This window comes from Pan paniscus, chromosome 1 (assembly GCF_029289425.2).
Source record: "Pan paniscus chromosome 1, NHGRI_mPanPan1-v2.0_pri, whole genome shotgun sequence".
Taxonomy (NCBI): Eukaryota; Metazoa; Chordata; class Mammalia; order Primates; family Hominidae; genus Pan; species Pan paniscus.
Window position 1 is genome coordinate 72,530,238 of NC_073249.2, and position 22,677 is coordinate 72,552,914.

A 22,677-nucleotide genomic window follows, 5' to 3' on the forward strand; every position below is an offset into this window, starting at 1 on the left:
TTATAGACTGCATCATAAGAAAATCCAAAGTACCTTTTTTTTTCAGCTTCCTTACTTACAGTTTTTGGTCTTTGGAGTTTTGAGAATCAAGTCTAACTTGAACTATTGCTTTCAATTAAGGTCATACAATGTATAATCATAAGTCCTAATTGCATTAAGATCTTTAAAATGTTTTATCATAGTTATGACTGCATTAAAGACATTACGTGTGTCTCTCCCTCATCTTCCTGTAGCCTGGCCTTCTTTACCTCTCCAAGAATCCTCTTGAGCTACCGATTTCTCTACTATTAGTGTGTACCTTGTCCTGAGTTAACTTGAAAATATCAAGCTAATGAAACTTAGAAAATATGAGTGTTTTACAAAGGTATGGGTGAATAGGGTGAGTTTTACTGTAAACATACACTGCAGTTTCTGCTTCTTTAAAAAAAACCTCTCAGGAAAGATAGGTGTGGGTTTATTTTCTATAAACAAATACTGAATTCTTAACCTACGCATAATACTGAGTAGGGAGCTCTGTGAATGAACAGAAATGTCAAGTGTAATACATGTTCTCAGCTCTCAAGAAGCCTACTGTGGGAAAAAACACGTGTACCTCAGAAGCTGAAGTAATATAAGAGTTAAATAGATATCAAAGAGTGTCACGGGGCAGTTACTAGAAAAAAAGTATTAATTTTCCACTCCATGGAAATTCTCCAGTTATCCACATGGCTCATCCTCCCAACTTCTTCTTCTAGTCTTTGCTTAAATGTCACCTCTTCCTTGAGGTCTACCCTGACCATCCCATTTAATCCTTCAACCCTTCTCCAGGGCTCCAATTTTCTTTGCTATATTTTTTTCCATTGAACTTATTACCTTCTAACAACAAATACAACTCATTAATTATGTTTTTTTGTTGTTGTTGTTTATTGCTTGTCTTCCACAACCAAAACATAGGCTTCACAAGGGCAGGGGTTCTATTTTTTTGTCTGCTTTATTACTGCTACTTCCCTAGCTCCTAGAAAATGCCTGGCACCTCGAAAGAGCTCAATAAATATTTGTTATTTTTGTTATATGAGCTTGAAATTGAACTAGATGGAATAAATATGAAGCTGAGTAAGTTACAGTACCTGCTGTAAAGAAGTCACAAAATGATGCTAACTAGAAAGATAACAATAATAACAGCAAGAATGATAGTTGTTATTTATCAAGCAATTATGAGCCAGTCACTGTGCATAGCTTGTTTCACTATTTCATTTAATTTTCACAATAATACTTTGAGATAGATATTATCTCTATTGATAAGAAAATAGAGGCTCAGAAAATTTAAATCTTTGGCCCTAGGTAACACAGCAAGAGAACAGGTGTGCTGGAATTTTAGATCAAGACTCTCTCACTCCAGAATCCATGGATTATTTTTTAATCTTTTAAATTACAGAACATTTCCAAACATATACAAAAATAGAAAAAAATCATATGGTTAACTCCTCTATACCTATCACTTAGCTTCAAACAACAAATGATAAATCCATGGCCTACCTGGTTTGAGAGCTCATAGTCCTAACTACTTGATATATAATTAAATAAGTGGAATAGAACATTCACTGTTTAAGAGCAGAACAAGAGTGGAAGTCGACATACCGACATACATGAGTGGTTGAGAGGCCTTCATGAGGCCTGCTTTGGCTAAACTCCACCTTCTCCTCCTCCTTGCAAGCTGATCCTCCAGGCTTCATATGAAGCCCCAGAAGCTGCAAGGCTCCGTCCTCACTCCATGCCTGACCCTGTGCACAGGATGTGTGAGGTCTGATCCAAAGGAAAGTGGCATAAGAAGGACCCATTTTGGCAAGTGAATGTGCTTAGTTTGGGAAGAAAAAAACTTGTGCTCTTCTTCATCATTGCCAAAAGGTCTGGGTCTAGAGCAACAAGTTCATAAAGTAGCCAAGGATGAAGACCAAGGACCAAGACCAGATAGTTCAATCTGGGCTTCTGGAACTGGTGACTGATGATAAGACAGCCAGCCTGGATGTGCCATAAGCATTTTCTGTTAGGTGTGGCAGGGTGAGGGTTAGCGGGGCACAACACACTAGGGCAGGAAACAGTTGAGTTAGAGAAGCCACAAAATTTGGGGTAGAAGGGGAAAAAGCACTGGGAAGGCTGATTTTCCAAAGATCTTGATAGGTTTTGAAATGGTTCTTTCTAAAAATCCATCACTGGAGAGCCAGACCTCAGTTGTTCCTCCTGTCACTTCCCCTCCTCATACCTTTTCTAACTGGTTGAGAGGAAAAATTGGCAGTTTGGGTCAGACAGATCTGACTTAGGTTTGGACTTTGCCTCTCCCACTTGTGTAACCTCAGGCCAAGAACAAACTTGACTAAATTGCCATTAAAAGGGGCGTATTGTTTAGTTCACATTTGTGGAGTGTCTAAAGTGATGCCTGGAATGTGTTGGCTCTTTGAGAAATGCCCGCTTAGTGTGATGTGATACTTCTTAAGCATTTGTTAATGAAGAAGATGCAAAGTTCCCAGTGGGATACGCCTACAACTAGCATTATTCATATTTTTACAAAGGAGAAAATTAAAGTAACCAGGAATCCTGGTTGTATTATAAGGCCCAGTGACCCAAATCCCACATGCATTTTAGAAGAGATCCAGGATCTGGAAGCCAAGAGTTTTCTTCCTCAATTCCCTCTCACTTCCCAGGGTCCTAACTTTGACCTCCATTACCTCTACATAAGTATCTTTGAAGACACAGACAAGGAGCGATCTCACCCTCAGGACCTAAGAGCACAAGAGACCAAACACTGCTCCTGTGGCAAACATTGGAATAAACCATATGTATATATATGGCTTACAACGTTTTAGGTTGGTGCAAAAGTAATTGCAGTTTTTGCTGTTACTTTCAATAACAAAAAATTGCAATTACTTTTGCACTAACCTAACAGTTATCATTAGTCTATCCTCCTTTTTTTCTTTTTTGTATTATGATTAGGAAACTCAGGGACATACAAGTGAAGCAACTTGCCAGAGGCCAAAATTGGAATTGGAATTGTGTCATCCATAGAGCTTGCCCCTTCAGGGATACCTCCCATGCCCAGGAGCAATGAGAGGGTTGAGAGTGGGGTGGACTGACAAGGGCCAGCCTACTGTATTCCATATCAAGTTGTCAGCGGGATGGCCAGATCTTCAACCCAATTTGGGATTTGGTAGGCACAGGATTCTGCACTTAATTGCTATCCATGAATCATCCTTGTCAGGTTGTTTTGCTAAGCATATTTTGTGTTTAAGTACAGCAAAATCTTTCAGAGGTTCAGGCAGTCATTATAATAAATTATCTGATGAATAAAGGGCAATGATCACAGGCCCTCATGTATAAAGGAGTATCCTGCGGCATTGAGACAGCATAGCTCCTGAACAGGTTATGTCTGATGGGAGCTCATTCCTCACTGGCAGTAATTTCCAGAACACTGCTACTAGAGGAGAGGCTGTCTGATAGAGCTGTGAACAGGGTAGGCTCTCAAGGCACACTGCTTGGGTTCAAATTCCACTGTGTCACTTCCTACCTTTGTAATCTCTAGGGAATTATGAGCCTTTCAGTGTCTCAGTTTCCTCTTCAGTAAAATGGGAATAATACAAGTGTCTGACTCATAGGATTGTTCTGAGAATTAAATGAGTTAATACATATTAAAAACATAGACTAGTGCCTGATAAATATTAAATGCTCAATAAAGAATGATTACGTTTGTTTATAAATACTTCTCCAGGCTGTAAGATATCCCGCATGGTTAGTGATTTTCCCCTAACTCCGCATGCACTTTGTTCATTCTCTCCTTTGGAAATTTAATGGGGATAATATGGCTGGGCTGCAATATCACCCTCCTCCTGTAGGTGGTTCCTTCTCCCTTACGGCAGTACTTTCCATAGAAAATTCATTTAAACACATATTTAATAGGTGTTTGGTAATAAGATCAAAAAAAGTTTCAAGGTCAAGATATATTGGAAATACTTGGCTAAACAAAGATAAAACATGTTTCTTTATTGTAGACCTTTCCAGACCCGTCTAATGTGATAAGTGCATTGTGAACCTCCGAGTGCCTATGAGGGGATGGGTGGAAAGGAGGGCACGTTCTCCAACTTTTCTAATCGCAGAACTTTTTTTTTTTTCCAACATGACAACCATTAACCACTTAGGCGACGTTAATATTCTACCAAACCGAGTATGGGTAACATTTCATTTGGATTGCCTTAAAATGGTATTTCTCAAAATGCGGTCTGTATATCATCTGCTTGTTAAAATTCAGTTTTCTGAATCTCATGCAAGACCTACAGAATCAGATTCTCTGGAGGAGGGGCTGGGGATTCTGCATTTTAATAAGCTCCCCAGGTGCACATTGCATTTTGAGAACCACTGCCCTAAAGGAAACACATCCCTAATTTTGTAACATATACATTTGAAATCCTGAACGCTAAATATTCTTAGTAGGAAAGATTCTTGTTAACTTTCTAGTAACCCATATTTTAATGGAAATGGGTGTGGTGGGGTAGATGATGAGGTATTGGGGTTTTTGTTATTTTATTTTTAACTGTATAAACATAAAAGTCTTCCCTGTGCTCAGTATTGAGCCAGGGATCTGGGGAAAAAAATGATTAAAAAAAAAAGACTCAGGCTCTACCTTCAAAATGTTTATAGTTTATAATTAAAAAGGGAAGTAGACATACTACTTGGCCTCTTCGCATCATTGTAGGACCTTGGCTGCAGTCATCTTAGAAGTCAAGTTCACATGAGACATAGATGGCACATTCTAGGAATTAAAGTAGGGAGAGAAAGAATTTATCTTCTAGATGGCTCAGTCATGAATGAGCCACCAAGATATCAGTTTTATTTGTTTGTTTGTTGCTATCCTGAGAGTTGGGGTGGGGTTAGGGAGAACCATGTAGTAGAGGACTGCATACACAAAAAAATTAGATGAAACAAAGGATGAGGGTGAAAAGTAAGGGGAGGGGAGACCTAATAACTGGATGAATTATGGGGAAAAAACCCTGCTGACTCTGTTCAGTTTAAGGTGAGAAATGACAGGATTAGAATGTCAAATTGCTGAGTACTACAAACCTAACCATAAACCTCCTCTAAGCTGTTCAGCTTTTTTTCTCTGCAGTCACTAATTAAATCTTGCCTTGAAAGAAATAAAGTAAAATAAAAGCCACATGCTTTTTTGAGTCAAGTAGATTGCATACCATCGGCCTATAAGGAGCTGGGTATCTGGTCGATGTGTATGGGGAACTGAAAGTGGAAGGAAATCAAGATAATAGAGCACTTATCTCTTTCTTTAAAAAAGTTTTCATAATTATTTCTCATTGAATGTCCCATCTTTGTAGCATCTTACTTTCATATGCAGTCTCTTTTCCCTATCTAGCCGTAATGGAAAACATGTGGGATTCCCTTTTCAGTGTGATTTATGCAGAACTGTAAACCAGAGGAACCCAAAGCACATTATAAACAGTATTTGAAGTTCAAAAATCATTCATGTCTCCAACAGGAAGAATGACCAGGGTAAGTTTAATATGATGGTTCACCAAGTCAGTATCCTTTGCACCATCCACACCTTTTATCCAGAAAATATCTTCATAAACTGTTTACTTTCTTGAATATAAGCTTGCTACATTGGTACATTCCCAAGTCTCTTCTCACTGATTTAATGAAAACACAGTGTCTGTGTCCTAAGCTTAGTATCTTTATGATCAAATATCTGACTCCATTACCTGAGGCCATGATGAGTCCATTTTTCCTGTCACTCTCCTCTCCTACGTGGGGCAGATCTGCCCATCAAATAAGAATTTAAGCAACTAAAGCCCTAACAAAGATATTGCTGGCCCTGTGTTCTTCTGTTGTTTGCCTGAGCAAAATCCATCATTACTCTATATGCATATGGCATGTGTCAACTGTTTTAAAATTAGCCAATTTTCCTAAGCATAAAAATGGATTTTTGTCATATCACATGAACCATATATCACAAAAACAAACCAGTTTTTGTTGTGGCTTTTTTCTTTCCAAAATACATGAAGTCTTTTTAAGTCACTGCCAAATCCATTTTGCTCACTGCATTTGTGAGATACATCTAAAGAAACGAAGCAGAAAAAGAAAAAGAAAAAAAGAAAAAAAAAAAAGCTCACACACTGCCATCACCTGGAAAGAAATCTAGTTCATTACCAAACCAACCATGCCTAGGAGGAGGCTGGATTGCTTCATCCTGCTTTTAAATAATAAATAAATACAGCATTTGCATGCTGCCCTGCACTGAGAGTTTGAGACAGGGCAAAAAAAAAAGAAAAAAAGAAAAAAAAAAAGAAAAACAACAACAACAACAAAACCCCTAAGTTTAAGAAAAAGAACTGTCATTTATGGAGCATTCTACATATCAGATTTGATGAGTACTAATTCTGCATTATTTCATTTCATACTCTAACCCTGTGAGTTGTACCACATCCATTTCACAGATGTGCATCCTGAGGCTAATGTAGTAAAGTAACTTGGCAAGATCAAATACATGGTACGTAGCAGAGCCTGCCAAAGACTTGAACCCAAGTTCACCATGCCTGAGCCTCTTCTCTCAATGACCATGTCGTCACATACGAGAGCAAAAAAAAAAAACCATCGAAACTTCTAAAGACATGATATTGCGGCACCAGGTTTCTTTTCTTCATTAAGCCTGTACTGGTGCGTTCTTTAAGGGTTGTAGCTCAGAGCAGCCCTCTTTGGGAAATTCTCCTTGAGCCTTTGCATAAAGCCTCCAAACATTGCTAAGCTCAGGAGTGATGCAGCGTATGTAAAGAATCAGCAGCTGTCTGTATGGTTCGTTTTGAAGGGCCTACAATTCCTCTCAACAAGGAAAAGCACCATGTCTCACTTGGGTTAAAATCTGTGAATTTCTCTTTTGAAATGTTCTAGTGTTAATTGGGAGGGCAGCACATTAAATCATTATTAGTCATTAATACCTTAACACAAATTAGTTGATCAGGTTACTGAGAGGTGTGAAGGGCCCTGAGGGAAGGATATTATCTTGATGGAGGTGGTGGGGAGTTGCCAAAGAGGGCAGTCTCTGGATTGCTGCAGGGGCTGAGTGAGGCTGAGTGAGGGAGCTAAGGGAGGATGGGAGGGGTGGGGCAGGGAGGGAGGGACGGCACCAGGACTAATCAGCTTAGTTCCAGACAGGATTGCTTCTGCAAATGCAACTGTCCCTCCCCATTCCTTCTCCGCACACGCGCACGCACACATGGCTCCCCTGCTGTCCCTTTCGAGCTTGCCGGAGTGTACTTACAGATAAGGGTTTTAGGAAAGGTACCGGCCACTCCTCGGCAACCTCCGGGGCAAGAATCCCGCCTGCGCCTCTGCGGCCGGGGGCTTGTAACACAGCTTTTCGCCTCTAGGGGTCTCTAGTGACCCGAGGCTTCCGGAGGAGGCTGCCCTTGCTCCGCGGTCCCTCGCGGCTCAAATCCGGAAGGTCGGAGATTTCAGAAAGAAGAGGCGTGTGCAGGGCGCCTCCCAAGACCCCGCCAGCCGCCGGCACACCCGTCAGCCACCTGCCCCTGCTCCTGCCTAACGACGTATTGATGATAAATGGCTGAACACCGAGTGAGGGGTAGGCAGACATTAGCTGCCCCCACAGTCCTCACTGAGTGCTTAGTTATTTCTATGTCTCAAGGGGATTTCAAGGACCTCCCTCTGCATCCCCACCTCACACTCTTCCAGTAAACCCAGTCCCCCGGCCTGCCAGACTACAGCCCAGCAGGAGTCTCCGCGCTCTCAGCCCGGCAGCCTCGTGGTGGGGATGGGGCATGAACCCGAGTGAGGGACAGGCAGGCCCCAGTCACCAGCTACCCGCTGCCGCTGGGCTTGATGTTCTGCCCTCCCTGAGCTGGGGCTCCCCGCGAGGGAGGACCGCTGCCTTCGTTCTGGGAGACCTGGGTACCCTAATGAAAACAGAAGAAAAAAAAATCACAACTGAGGAGTATTGGGAAAAAGCACGAAACTTTGAGCAAGGCACTTGTTCCTCCCAGTCCACTGTTGAAGAGGCTGCAGGAGTTGATGGCAAAATTCTGGCTTTCTAATTCATCCTGCAACACTTGTTTGAATCCCAACTCCACTACTCACTAGATGTGAGATCTTGGGTAATTGACTTAACCTCTCTGTACCCATTTTGTTTTTTCATCTTCAAAACGAGAATAATAGTATCTACTTCATAGAGAGTTGTTAGACTTGAAAGAGATCTTACAGTGCATACTCTCAGCATCTAGTATAGTGCCTGGCACACAGCAGGCGCTCATTCATAGACATTGAACTCCTTGCATTTTCAATTACTGAGAACAAGGGAGAACAACAGTGATTGGTCCTAGTCTCACAGAACTTCGCAGATGTGTCTGGGTGAGTGAAAGTCTTATATTTTAAAATCAATTTTAATATATCACCTGTGATTTTAAATGAATCACAAGTTTTGCTTTTTAAAGAACTTCTGCAGTGGTCTTCAATGTGTTTTGAATACCTTTAGGTTCCAAGGAGTTGCCCTAGGGAACACCTGTGGGTGAGGAAAGAGAAGAAACAGGTGGCGGAGCTCCAGACCCCCTAGGCCTGCTCCAACGAGAGAGCTCCCCTTTTATCTGCTTTATATATTGGGGTTTTAGGTAAGGGTTTATTGATGAAAGTCTTCCACTGCTTTTTTGAGAGATGAAAACCACTGTGAATATGTCCTTGTATAATTCAGGGAAACCTTTTCCTCCAGGCTTAAGGATGCTCAACTCTGCTATTTGTCAACCATTGTCTTTAATCTTTACAATTTTTGTGCAACATAAGGTGTAATATCCATTTTACTAGGTGGGGATACTGAGGCAATAAGCCACACATAGCTGAGGTCACACAGTGGGTAAGTGACTATGACCAGATTGATGCCCAGGTTTGTCTCACCCAAAAGTCACCCACCCCATTGACCCTCAGAGCCACCCAGGGTGGAAGGCAGAGGGCATGGTGCAGGGGCAAGAGCCCAGAGTCTGAATGTTGGTTGCTCCTCTATGCTTTGCCTTCCTCAGTTTCCATATGCAAAACTGGAAGACACTTACTTCATAAGGTTGTAATAAAAATTAAATGAGATAATATAAGTAAAAATGAACCTAGTACAATTTTTATCATAAAATAGGCATTGGGAGTATATTAAATATGTATGAACTTGTCCCACCCATTTCATCTGCTCGCCAAATCATTTCTTTAACCTTTTATTATAAGAGATATTCATTCAGAAGGTATAGATGCATGCATGTGTATATACGGGGTGTGCGTGTGTGTGAATACATACGTACATATGTGTGTATAGATGTGTGTGTATATACATAAAATTGTAGAGCAAACCTGCCCTCGGGTCAAGAAACAGAACACTGCCAGCATCTCAGAATCAACCCCCTCTGCATACCCCTCCTTGATCAAATTCCCATTTCTCCCTCCAGTCCAATTCACTTCTCATCTTGTTAAAAAATAATTTTCTTTTCCCCTTTTACTCATGCCTCTGGGTTGTCCCCAGCCCTTTTGCTATGCCTCTGTCTGTCACTTTGCTAAGGTTCTGAGTGACACGTTGTTCACAGGAGAGAAGTGAAATAAAGTGGTTCAGCAAAACAGGTGTGTGTGTGTGAGAGAAAGAGTGTGTGTGTGAGAGAAAGAGTGCGTGTGTGCCATGCTTCCTACCCTTGTAGGATGCAGCATACTGGACACCTTCTGAGATATGTCTTAACCCAAAAGAACAGGAGGGACAAATAGATTGATAGGGGATAGGTTTGGGAACATTTGGGCTATTTGCTGTACCCCAAGGCCACCCAGGCTTGAGTGTGGTACCTCCAGCAGTGACAAGTGAACATCACAGCAGCTAGTGTCTTGGTTACATAGAAGAAACAATTTTTCTCCTCTTTAGATTCCCAGATCCAACTCTAGAATTTCTACTTTTCTCAATTGACAAATTACACCTCAATTTGAATGTTACTTTCTCTAAGAGACTTTCCCTGACCAATGCCTCAATCACTCTGTCTGACAATACTCTATTTTATCTTCTTCATTATCAGCACTTGAAATTATTCATTTGTTTATATTGTTATTTTTCTGGATACCATAGTAATAAAGAATGTGGACTCGGGGTCTAAACTTGATTAGAATGCCAGCTCCCCTAGTTACTAGCTGTGTGGCCTTGGGCAAGTTACTTAACCTCTCTGGGCTTTCAACTCATCGTCTATAAAATAACAAACCTACTTACCTTATAGGATCAAATGAGTTTATTTGTGTAAAACTTCAGTACAGTGTCTGCCTGACACTTAAGTACTATTAAGGTGTTAGCTATTATAGGCAATGTCCATAATAACCATGATTATCATGATTATAATCATACCTTCTGTCTAGAATGGAAGCAACTTGAGGGCAGACCTTTTATCTGTGTTGCTGTTTGCTGAATCCTCAGTGCCTAGGAATATGACCCAGCACTACACACTCTTAATAATATACTCAATAAATATTTTCAGAGAAGTATGTCTTCGAGCCTCGATCCCAGCCCTGCTGCTTGGTGCAGGAGATGGCCATATCAACAAGTCAGAATGGTGTGGTGAGTACAGAGCAAAAACAGAATTTGAACAAGGTGTGTAGGAGTCTAGAGGGGGAGGCAATTAATTCTGTCCCAGAGTTTCAGAGAAGACTTCATAGAGGGATACTATTTACAGAGTCTTGAAGCTCAGTAACCCTTCAAGAAGCAGAGAATAGGACAGGGGAAGATTCTGCATGAAAATAACTCAAGACCTCTAAGGCTCCAGAGTGCTGAGGGAGCTGCCTGGTGTTTGAAGTGGCTGCTGTGAGAAGCGGGATATAGGAGAGGTGCACAGAGAGGTTATTGGACCAGCTCATGAAGGAGCTCCTGTTTGTTATGCTAAGCAACTTGTTATTCTGACAATAGTGGGGAGTCACTGGAGAATTACAGTAAGAGGAAAAGCATGGTCAAATTTACTATTTTGAAAGATCATCCTGGCTGCAGGGAAGAGACTGGACTGGCTAGCCTTCAAGGGAAGAGATACAGAGATCAAGTCCTGGGAAGATGCTGGAGAGAAGGGTGAGAGCCTGGCATCAGACAGTGGCAGGAGGGGTGAGGAGGAGAGGATGGCTTTGAGAAATCATTAGGAGGTAGACCCTGTCAAGCCTGGAGGATTTATTGCATGTAGGGGCAGTGTGAGAGAAAGTAGAGCCCAGGACAATTTACATTTCTTCATTATTCCTTTGGAAGTCGGGTGGATTTTGGTACCTTTAACCAAAGCAGGAATTTGGGGAAAGGAATAGCTTGGGATGTGAATTGGTGCACACTGATTTTAGTTTTGGATTTTAATCTTGGTGATGTCAAAGTGAAGACCTTTAGTAAGAAAGAGTGTTAACATTTGTTGAGCATCTACAATGTGCCTGAAACTATGTTTGGCACCTTACCTATTTTATCTTATTTAACATTTAGAATAACCCTTTGAGAGATCTAGCATTACTATTTTTTACTTCTATAGATGATAAAACTGAAAATACAAGAGATAATAATCCCCCTTTTACGTGGTTAACATGTACGAACAGTAAGTAGAGTAGTTTGATTAAGCAAGATTGAATGAAGTAAATAGAAAGAGAAGGATTAGAAAATACAGTAATAAAGGTAATTTGGGGCAGGTTATGAAAAACCTTGAATGGAGTTAATAACCATCCCACAAGGTTGTGAGAATCAAGTGAGAGAAATCTTGTGAAAACCTTTTGTGAACTATAGAATGATAAGCAAATATGAGTTCAAGTTGTGGCCAAACTTATTGCAGTGAATGACAATAATGACAATGAATGAGTTATAATATTCAAATCTGTAATTTTTAAAAATTCAATTATTGTGTCTTCTCCCCATTCTTCTTCTTGGTAGGTCCACAAATTTTGTTGTTGTTGTTGTTTTTGTTTGTTTGTTTGTTTTTATAAAGAGTCTCGCTCTGTTGCCCAGGCTGGAGTGCAGTGGCGCAATCTTGGCTCACTGCAACCTCCACCTCCTGAGTTCAAGCGATTCTCCTGCCTCAGTCTCCCAAGCAGCTGGAATTACAGACTTGCACCACCACGCCCAGCTAATTATTTCACAAAATAATCTTTAATACATGGCCATGCCTTTCTTTCTCCCCACCACACTATCAACATATTGATAAGAAAACAGAAAGCTCTCACAAGGAATGATCATAACGTGGTAGAGATAAAAAGAAAGGAGGGAATTTGAAAGACAAACATACCCAGCTGATCCCACTATTGTGTCCTCACCCTTTGGAGTAAGACCCTAAAGATTAGTTACTCGGTTATTTCTACTGTCATTCAAAAACTCGAAAATATTAGGATAAAATTACCAAGCCACCCACTGGCTCACTCTTTGTATGTGAGCTGAGAGCTGCAATGCTTCCCAAAGGCTTTGGGTGGGCTTAATTACAGTTAACAAGGTCCCTCTTCAAATAAATATAGGTTGGTGTATGCTATTTGTGCCCTTCTTGAATTGAAATTTTAGAAATACATGCCTTAAGGCTCACTCTGGGCTGCTCCTGACCCCTCCCTCCATGTTCTTTCTCTTTTTATGTCGCCAACTCCTCCTATTTCATGCCTCTGCACCTTTTCCCCATTAACCTGTCACTACTTTGCAGGGCCTTTGTTAACACTATCCAATAATAATAATAATAATAATAATAATAATAATAATGCGAGCCACTTACATAATTTTAACTTTTCTAGTAGCCACATTAAAAAATAAAAAAGAAATGGGTGAAACTAATCTTAATATATTTGATTTAACTCAATATATTCAGAATATTATCTTTTTAACATGTAATGAAGATTAAAAATATTAATGAGATATTTTACATTGCTTTTCTTTTCAAACCAAGTCTTCAAAACCCAATGCATATTTTACATTTACAGCATATATTTCAAGTGCTCAAGACCCATATGATGCCAATATGCTATCATATTGGCAACTGCCTAGAGCTTAGTCCTGTGAGGTATCAAATTGTCTTCTCCCTTTGCCCAATCCAGAATTCCAGAAAAGTTTGCATTTCATGTGAGCCTCAATAAGAGGAATAATGGGACTGGCTGTTGATGATTCCATGCTGTGTTGATGCTACTCAACTTTACTTCTCTGTCTATGGCAGAGTGACAATTTAAAGAGGGGCTGACCTGCATCCTAATTGGTCAGACGAGATTGGTTCACCGTAGTCCCCAGTTTGAAGCATAACTCAGCTGTCTGTCTCTTCCTTTCTAGATAGAAGAGACTTTAATTCACAACCCTTAACCACATGCCCTTGGGCCCGGATCTCTACCTCAGCCCCCAAACATAGCAGTGGATGCTTCTGAATAGTAAAGAGAAAAGGAGTCATGCTCACAGTCCAGCTGCACAGTCATTTAAGACAGGAAACAAGGGTGACAGCAAGGTCCAGGGAAGGATTTTCAAGGGAAAGTAATGTCCTTTGAGACCTGTTCCCCGAATAAACTCCTAGGGCTAAGCAAACAAACAGACTGGGTTCTTGAGGGTTTTACTTTTGACCTGGAAGCAATTATGGAGTGACTTTAGGTAAGCCATTCCACTTTCATGTTCAATGGGAACTTCCTCCATGTTGGAATGGGGCCACCCAAGCCACCGGTGACTTGCAGCATGAAAAACATCCCAAACCACGTGAAGACCAGTGACTAGGGTGGTTGTGTTACCAGTCCTCTCACAGGCCCCCGCGCTTTTCCTTGACCTTTCCTCTGGGAGAGATGCCCACTGTGGGAGCAAATGTGTGTAGCTGGCTGGTCACAGCTCTCTCCTGGTGGGCCCTTCCTTGGCATTGCCCAGGCTGGCAGGCTGCCTCTCCCCTTTCCTGCCCAGCTGAGCAAGCACAGTGCCCTGTGGTACAGCTTCAGGCAACACTGCATCCTGCCCCCCACACCCCACTTTTCCATGGTCTCCTCCTTAGTGGCTGCTACAGTGTATGTTTTATTAAAAGGGAGAGAGAAGGGGAGACAAGAGGTTATGTACATGGGCATGCTCAAGAATCTTAAGATTGAAAATCTCCTGCTTGCTGCTAAATGCCTAAGGGCTTTGGCATTTTGCCAGCTCTAAGAAAACCCCAGGAGGAACATTTGGGTGGAGAAATAGGATATGAAGGAAAATCAAGGCTCTCTCTTAGGAGATTCTGACTGTAAAATATGAGAAGTTGTGTGTGTGTGTGTGTGTGTGTGTGTGTGTTCTCTTAAAATTTGCTTGCTTACCCCAAATATCCTCATTCAGATTTTTTGATATGATGTTGATAAGCTCTCTGAGGTTCAGCAATACTTTTCCCACAATATATAGATTAGATTTGAGGATGGGTGGAAGGCCAGATAATTTTCAATGTCTAATGAGATGCCCAGCATTACAGAGCCCCCTGCCTAGGTTCTAGGGCAACTTCCTGTAGACCAATATATGTTTAAAATAATTTAACTAGGTGTATGGTATTTCCAGAATGCAGAAAAGAAAGGTAGCCCAGGGTAAACCCCAAGGAATCAAGCAAGCCTCGAAGTTTCCAACCTTCCCAACAGTGCTGTAGTTATTATTTCTGTCAGCTAGAACCCTTTCCCTCATTCTTTCTATCCAAACAAATCCCACCGCATCCCTCATGGCTCAACTCAAATTCTCCTTCCTTTGAATACTGATAGTTCTCATTATCTGTACGAATCAATCGCAGATGAACTAGGTCAGCCTTGTAAATTCTCTGGTATTGAATTGCTGTTTAGAACCTACATCATCATTTCCCTTTTGTCAGATGGGAGCCTAGTTTCCTAACTAGACTGCAAGATCACTGAAGGCAAGGGCAAAGGCCTATGAGACTTTTATTCTTCACTGCTTTTAAGTTAGTCCCGGAGGAGAAACCTTGTGTCATTGTAACATCTCCATCCTTACGAAGCACAGAACAACTAAATCAGATTATAATTACTAAAATCAAACCATTCCTTAGAAGAAGCCCATGGAGTCTGGGGTTGGTTCAGGAGCAGTGAGACCCAGATCCAATTCCACAGTGTCCCTTAAGTGCTGTGTGACCCTGCATAAAGCAGTTCCTCTTTCTGAGGTTCTCTGCCCTCCCTTTTCCAAGAAGGGGGCTAAAATCATTTTAGCTTTACTTCTTAGGGTAATCAAAGATAAATGAGACAATAAGCCGTGTGAGGATTAATTAGATGAGCTCTGGAAAGTGCTGTCAGCCCTTTGGAAGAGGATGCCATTATAAAATGTATACAAGGTCTTATTATTTAAGAGAAAGAGTTGAATCGCCAAAAATACACTGCGCAGTGGGGAAAACAAAACACTAACCAGGAAACCTCAACTAAGCATCCCAGTCAGCAGAAAGTGCCCACGCAGATGTCTCAAGTCCCTCCAGATTACCTCTTGTTTGTGAGTTGGGGAAGGATTTCAGAGCAGTGCCTCAAGGGAGTGTATCATTTTTCTGTGATGCTCTCCAGTGGCTAGCCTGTGTCTTGGGAAAGGGGATCAGGAGAAGGTGATGACACAGGGTTGTTCTTTGCCCTTTGGCCTTGTTCAGTAAACAACCTGTCAGGAGGCCAGAAAAGAGCACCTAGAAGATAATTTTGAGGGCCAAAAAGGGAAGATGCTCCCCATCTTTGAGACCAGCCCCATGCTGACAGAGCAGGAACCTTCCTCCTTCCCCAGCCCTTTTCTCCTCACCTCCTTTCTTGTGCCCACACTGCAGCACACATCACTCCATTCTGGGAGACAAAGCCAGCTCCATTTTTGGTGAAGAGGGGAAGTAAGAGTCAAGAATGCTCCTGTCTTCTCCATGGCTGCAGCCCAGCTGTCAAACACTTTGGCGCCAGCTGACCTCCAGAAGGGGAGACTATGGTGTGACATTTGCTTCCTTTATCTCAAATATTTCACAATATACATGCTCTGTGCCTTTTCAAATCATATCCTCCTCAAAGAAGCAAGGCATGCATCTTTTCCTAGAGTAGGCAGCAGCTCTGATATTGATAAGACAGGATCATTGTGGCAGCATGTCTTGGTCATGCCCTCAGTGCTGCAAAGCAACTTATTCTGGGTGAAGGGGGACTCCAGAGGGTCATGCCTTAAACAAATAACATACACACAACTGTGTGAGTCAGGAGGGAAAGCACACAAACTCCAGCATCACTTTGCTGTTGCCTGATGTCATCAGACTGCCCCCCAGGGGATTTGGTATACTTTAGTTGCTTGGTTAATACTGGCATTGCATGTATTTTAGCGAGCATGGTCAGAGAGAGTCACTTCAACATGCACATGTCTGGAGAAGGACAGAAGCAGAAATACTTGACTTATAATATACCTTTTATCCCTCTGATTGGTCTATGCTGACATAACAATGTCCCTGCTGAATAAGGCCTAGATTACCCAACTATAAGCTTGACCTTTTATAATTGTTATCCTTTTAACAAAACATTTGTTTCTGCTCATAGCACCCTGCTCCTAGGGCTGCAAAGAGCACACACACAATTCTTTACAGAGGGGTCTGTTCAATCACATTACAGTGCATTAGCTTGAACATTGGTTAACATTTGGCTTAGGTCTATATACCCTGGATAAATATGTACCATGCAGAGGGACTGCTTGGTGAGGAGAAGAGTCCTCTGGGCTGGAACAACAGCTCACAAGTTCGTGTTCCTACTAGGCAGGAACACTCCAGGCATCCGTGATTTGGACAGGGTGCTGGACATGCTTGGTTCTTCTGTGGGCAGCCTGTTTCCTGCATACAGCTGTGAGCACAAGCACACATACATACACACACCACAGGCAGCATTCGACAGTGTACCCAGATGATCACAAAAACAGAGACAGAGATCTGCTAGATGATACCAGCACATCCCACCTTTCAGCACAGCAATGTTCTTCCCTAGTGTCTCCAGTGCTCTGCCAGGCTCAAGTCAATCAATGGGGCTTCTGCCACCACCCTGGGGAGACTATTTGCAACCTACAGGGTTCACTGTTTGGAATTTTATTTTCCTGACTGCATGTGCATGGGAAACATGCCATAGGGCTCTATGAGCACGATAATGTAGATATCGTGCATTGTAACCTCAGCTCTTTGGGGTCCTTCCCAAACATAATGAACCTCCCAGCGTCAGCTGGGCAGGCAAAAGTCCTCGTCATCTTCTGCAATTATGCAGCCCTATTGAATTTTCTGAAGCTAATAGGAGTTGCACTAACTTTGAGGACTTAAACCAGGCAAAAGCAACATAGGTCAGGCAGGGAGCCCAAACCCTCTGACAGCCATGCAACACCAGGAGGCAATACCAGAGCAATCTCTAGCTCAACCCCAAAGTCCATTGCTCAGCTCCACAAGACAGAAACTAGGAGAGGTGGCATCATTCCCTCTGCCTGCCACTGCCAGGCACCAGGGCAAGAGGGTTGTATGAGAGCAAAATGGTCCCTTTACCAACGGACACACCAAAAAGGACAATGAAAAGGGGAGAAAAATCACCGAAACCCTGCACTGTTACCTTGAATCCTTGCAAGAGCCCTCCTTGCTGTATCAGCTGCTCCCCAAACCTTCAACGACTGGGAGGAGACTCCTAAAAGATTCCAGGTTTTTGTGCAACATCTCCAGTGGCAGCTTTCCAAAGTTTTTACTTCATGATTTCTTGTGGTTCTTTCTCATTTGGGGAAACGCGAATGCCTCCCCCTCAGCGTGTGAGAGGGAGCGGATGTCTCTTTTCAAATTCTCTTGCTCCCCGCTTTACTGTCGGTGCCGCCGCCGCCGCCACCGCCACCGCCGCCAACGTTAGACCACTTGCCTGCTGCCTTCCCGCTGAGCAGCCAGGATCCCGGTCTCCCAGAGCATCTTTGAAATGGGGCTTCGGCACTGGGCCGGGGCGCACGCGGGGTGGGAGAGGTAAGGGAAGTGCAAGACCCAACTGGGGGAGTCCCCTGTCCCTCCGCCGAGGAGAAACCCAAGATTTTGCCTTCTTTCCAACTCTAAAGAGACTCACCCACCCGCTCTCTCACCCGAAATCACTGCCTTGCACATGGGCAGAGACAGGTCTTCCGGCTTCACCGCTCCCTCGGCTGCCTGCAGACCTGCCACTGACCTCGGAGCGCACGGCAGGTGCACATCCCCGGGCAAGTCCTAATGGGATCCTCCGAGCTCAGCGTAAGCGCTGCCAGCGCAGCGGCGAGCAGCTTGCGAGGCAGGCGGATTGCATCCCAGAGCTGCAGCCCGGCGCGTCCCCGCTCCGACTCCGCGCTCCGTACCTAAGCAGTGTCACCTGCAGACTCAGACACCAGATGAGTGTCTTAAGATAACAATGCTGCCCTGCCTGCCTCTCTCTTTCTTTCTTAGGCATGTAGGTTGGCAGCCAATGGGACGCAGCGCCACACTCCCCACAGGTGCCCATTGGCTGGGCGGCTTGGCAGGGGGCGGGCTCTGAGTCTCACCGCTCTCTCCTTTGGTGAGCTGGCAGGCTGGGGTACCAGCTCTGTTAACCCTCCCAGCGTTGCAGTGGGGACTTTTTGGTGTGTATAAGGAAGCCTTGGGTACATTCACGGGTGGGGCGTTGGACACTCTTAAGAAGGCTGGGGAACAAGAAGTAGCTGGGGAGCTAATTACATTTTCTTCTAATCTTCCTGAGTTACAATAATCATTTGTCCCAGCCCATTTTGTTTGCTTGCTTAACTAGAACTCCCAGAGATTGGGACCCATCTGAGCCATTTTCCATCTAATTTGAGGTTTCATTTGGTTGTTTTGTGCATTTTTTAGCCTCTTGGATTACTTAAGTAGAAATGAGCCCCCAAGTGAGAAATAGTACACACACACACACACACACACACACACACACACACACACACACACACACCAGAGATCCAAGAGGAGAGAGAGGCAAAAGAGAGCAAGAACCCAGTAAGATGGCTAGAGAGTGAAACAGATTTAGAGGCCAGGACAGCTAAATCAGGAAACATTCTGCCCCCACACCAGGACTGTAAGGACAAAGGCAAAGAGGAGAACTTCAGGTTTCTGGGGAGAGATTAAGTTTCAAAAATGTCCTTCCAAAAAAGGGAATTGTTTTGCCTGTGGTGTTTTCCCTCTGTGTGTCTCCTTTCACTTCTGTGTGTGTCAGGAAGAGGGACTGTGCATCTCCGTTTAGTTTTTAAAGGAAGACTAGAGAAATCAGAACAGGACCAGCCTTGTTTCTGTGAAGCAGGTGCTGTTGCTGGGCCTGTGAATTGAAAGAGAGGGAGGGAGGAAAAAAGGGAGGGAGGTGGAGGGAAAAGGGAGGAAAGGAGAAGGGAAGAAAATATTAACTTTACATTGAAGTGTGAAGTATATATTTTTGATGTTCTAATGAGGGTACAAAACTGAAACATGTCCTGCTAACTAGCATACTAAACTAGATTTTGGCAGGAGCATAGGAAAGAGAGTAATAGTTGAAGAAAAATCCAATTCAAGGGAAGAGCTGGGGGCTGGAGCTGGGGAAGGAACTTGGGAGATCCATGCTAAGTCATGTGGTGGGGGAAGTATGAAGAAGATAAATATATAGTCAGAAAGCGAGAGGAGTCTTTCAATTTAGTTTCCTTAAATGGAGAGCAACATCAGAGATTATTTTGTAAAGAACTACAAAAAAAAGTATGTAGAGATTTAATGAATGTGTAAGAAGTACACATGGAGATTAGCTAAATTGCATCAAGTAGTCGTAAGTTCTGAATGAATAAAGAAAAATTAGAAATTTTCTTCATTCATCCCCTCAAACTCACACATCTATCACTTTCACCTATATTTTCTTCTCTGTATCTTATACAACTTTGAACTTCCTTCTGCGTACTGCAAGTATCTGTTTGCCTAAGCTACAAAACATGTCAGAGAATGGTGGTCCCACAGGGTCCTGCGCTCTCTTTCTAGAATAAAATAACCAAGAGAACCACTGAAAGCCTAAATCTATTGCTACCCAACTGCTGAGTTATTTACTTTTGTGATTTCTAGAGACAGAGACCCACTGAACTTGTCCCAAGTGACAACATACTGAAATGTTAAAATAGCATAAGGGAGTGGGTAAATAGAGGGAGAGGTTGAACAAAGGATTGCTAATTTCAATGCAAAGAAAGTTAAAATTTCCAAAATCTGTAAAAGAGAGAGGAAAGAGGTGATGGCAGATAAGAAGACAACTTGAAAAAGAAAACTTGCTTGTGCTTTCTTCTCCTATAAAGTCTGAAGCCGTGTAAAAACTTTTAAAGAGGCAGAATATACATTAAGAATTGCCACAAGTGTGTAGTTTGATAAATTCTTGCCTATATATGCATCAACGTAACCGTTACTCACTTTATTTCCAGCACTGCAGGAAGCATGTTCGTGAACGTTCTCAGTCAAAACCCTCCACTCCCCAGAGATAATTTTATTCTGACTTCCATCACCAAAGATTAATGTTACTTGCTCTTGAGCTTTGTAAATATAGGATTAGAGTATACACTCTTTTGTGTCTTGATCCTTTCACTCATCATTTTGTCTCTGAGATTTATCCATGTAGTTGTATGTTTTATTGCGGTGCACCATTCTATTACATGACTACATGGCATTTATTCATTCTGTTCTTGATAGATATTTGGGATGTTTCTGGGGTTTTTTGGCTATTATAAGTAAACTTGTTATAAATGTTTTTGTGCTTGTCTTTTGGTGGATGTATGCAATCATTTCCTCTGGGAAAACACCAAGGACTATACATTACTTAATTTGCTTTGACTACTACACTGGAGAAAATCTCATGGAGATGACTCTGAAGCCTATTATCTTGCCAAAATAATTGAATAAGGTGATAGTGGCAAAGGCTATCACTACTGAGTGCCAACTAAATGCCTAAAATGTGTCACATTGTTTACATACATAATCTCATTTCCTCCTCACAACCACCCCCAAAACTATGTATTATTCCTGTTTTGCAAATAAGAATATTGAATTTAAGACGTTGTATTAGGAAATAGCTCTTGCTTTCCTGAGTGTATGTGTATGTATATGTGTAGATGTGTAGATGTTGGGGGAGATGTAAATAAATGCCCAGGGAATGGAGCTAGAAGAAGGGAAGTCATGGAAGTTCTCACTGCATAGGTGCAGCTGCAGATTAGCTTGGAGAGATGGGACAATCTGAAGAATTGTTGCACTTCAGGTGGACAGAATGTTATGGGAGGAGTGAAAATAGGAAATAGATTTTAATTTGATTGAGAGATGTGTGTGTGTGTGTGCACATGTGTGGTGGGAGGATAGAGATATAGTGCAGTAAGCAATCTATCTAAAAAACAGTGTGAGATTAGAATAGTTTTTAAATTTCTAAACCATGGGTTTTCAGCTTTATCATGTAGAAAAAGAAAAACTAGAATGACATAATGAAAGTTAGATTTCATGAAGATCAACCTGGTAGTTGTGTACAGAATGCGTTGCTAGGAGGAAAAGGAATCAAAATCTATTTTAACAGTCAAGGAAAGAGGCCATTGGTGCTTAAACACAGGAAGGTGTGCCTTAGGAGAAAAGTGAAGGTTGGAGATAACAGCGCTTGCTGTTTTACAGTGTTTTAAAGAACAGAAATTTTCTGACAATGAATAAATGCCATGTAGTCATGTAATGGACTAGTACACAGCAATAAAATATTGAACTACATGGATAAATCTCACAGACATAATGATGAGTGAAAATATTAAGACACAAAGAAGCATATACTCTAAGATTCTATATTTATAAAATTCAAGAGCAAGTAACATTACTCTTTGGTGATGAAAGTCAGAAACATTTTCTGTGACCAGCAGGGGTGAGCGGAGATGATTGGCCCCTTTTGTTGATAGGGAACCAAAGACAAGAATGGTCCAAGCTTATCTCCAAATAAGAATATTATGAAGTTCCAATTCTATTATTTCACTATATCATTATGCCTCTACACAAAGGTGATGATTGAGATGCATAACATTTTCCCCCATCTCCTCTAAATGTAAAACATCATGCATTAGAGATGGCCTGGTTTCCATGTACTTCAACCTTTACCCACATCTCTAGGTATTTAATTCCCTAAGAAAGGGCCATGTGACATTATTTCCATTTTTACAGGAATCAAGTACTCTGGAATAATATATTCTCTTTTAAAAAATTCTACTGTTTCTTTTGTTTGGTTCTTGTTTAGAGAGGTCTAGAAAGACTTGAGATACCAACTACCAACTATGCCCAACTCAATATACATTTTAAGAAGACTAGATATTGACTTATTGGAAAATCAACCCTAAATGGTTCACTTGGGCTTTCTAACATGACTCAAGAATCTTCAGAAAATTAGAAAGAAAGATTTCAAAGTGGCAGTAGATTATATGCTACTCAAAAGCAGGAGGAGTATTTTTCTGGCTGTGCTTAGCCTAATGCCTATGATACAGTAGGTACACAAACATTTGCTGAATTAATTACTGTGGTCCATAAAGCCCAGTGATTATCCATGGGTGCACCCTAGTGTACCATAACCATATAGTGGAAAGAGCAGTGGGCAAAGAAATATTGTTCATGGTCTTAGCTCCATAGAAGATAGATCACTCTTTAATGGGTCTCAATTTCCTTATCTGTTAAGTGAGAGATTGGATGAATACATGATCAGGTACTTACATGCCATTTCTCACATTCTAGTATCAAG

At 42.0% G+C, this 22,677-nt stretch overlaps 1 protein-coding gene across 2 annotated transcripts in view; it reads right to left on the bottom strand.

The window, feature by feature from the left end:
* BRINP2 (BMP/retinoic acid inducible neural specific 2) overlaps window positions 1-17,673 on the bottom strand; it is a 110,793-nt gene extending 93,120 nt beyond the window's left edge. The window contains exons 1-2 of one of the 2 annotated variants that reach the window (XM_008978356.5): window positions 17,533-17,673; window positions 15,728-15,876 (exon numbers count right to left, since the gene is read on the bottom strand). The gene's annotated coding sequence lies outside the window, so the exon portion shown is untranslated. The remainder of the gene's footprint in view (window positions 1-15,727; window positions 15,877-17,532) is intronic. The other variant, XM_003824690.6, reaches the window with a different exon arrangement.
* Between the last annotated feature and the right edge of the window lie 5,004 nt (window positions 17,674-22,677).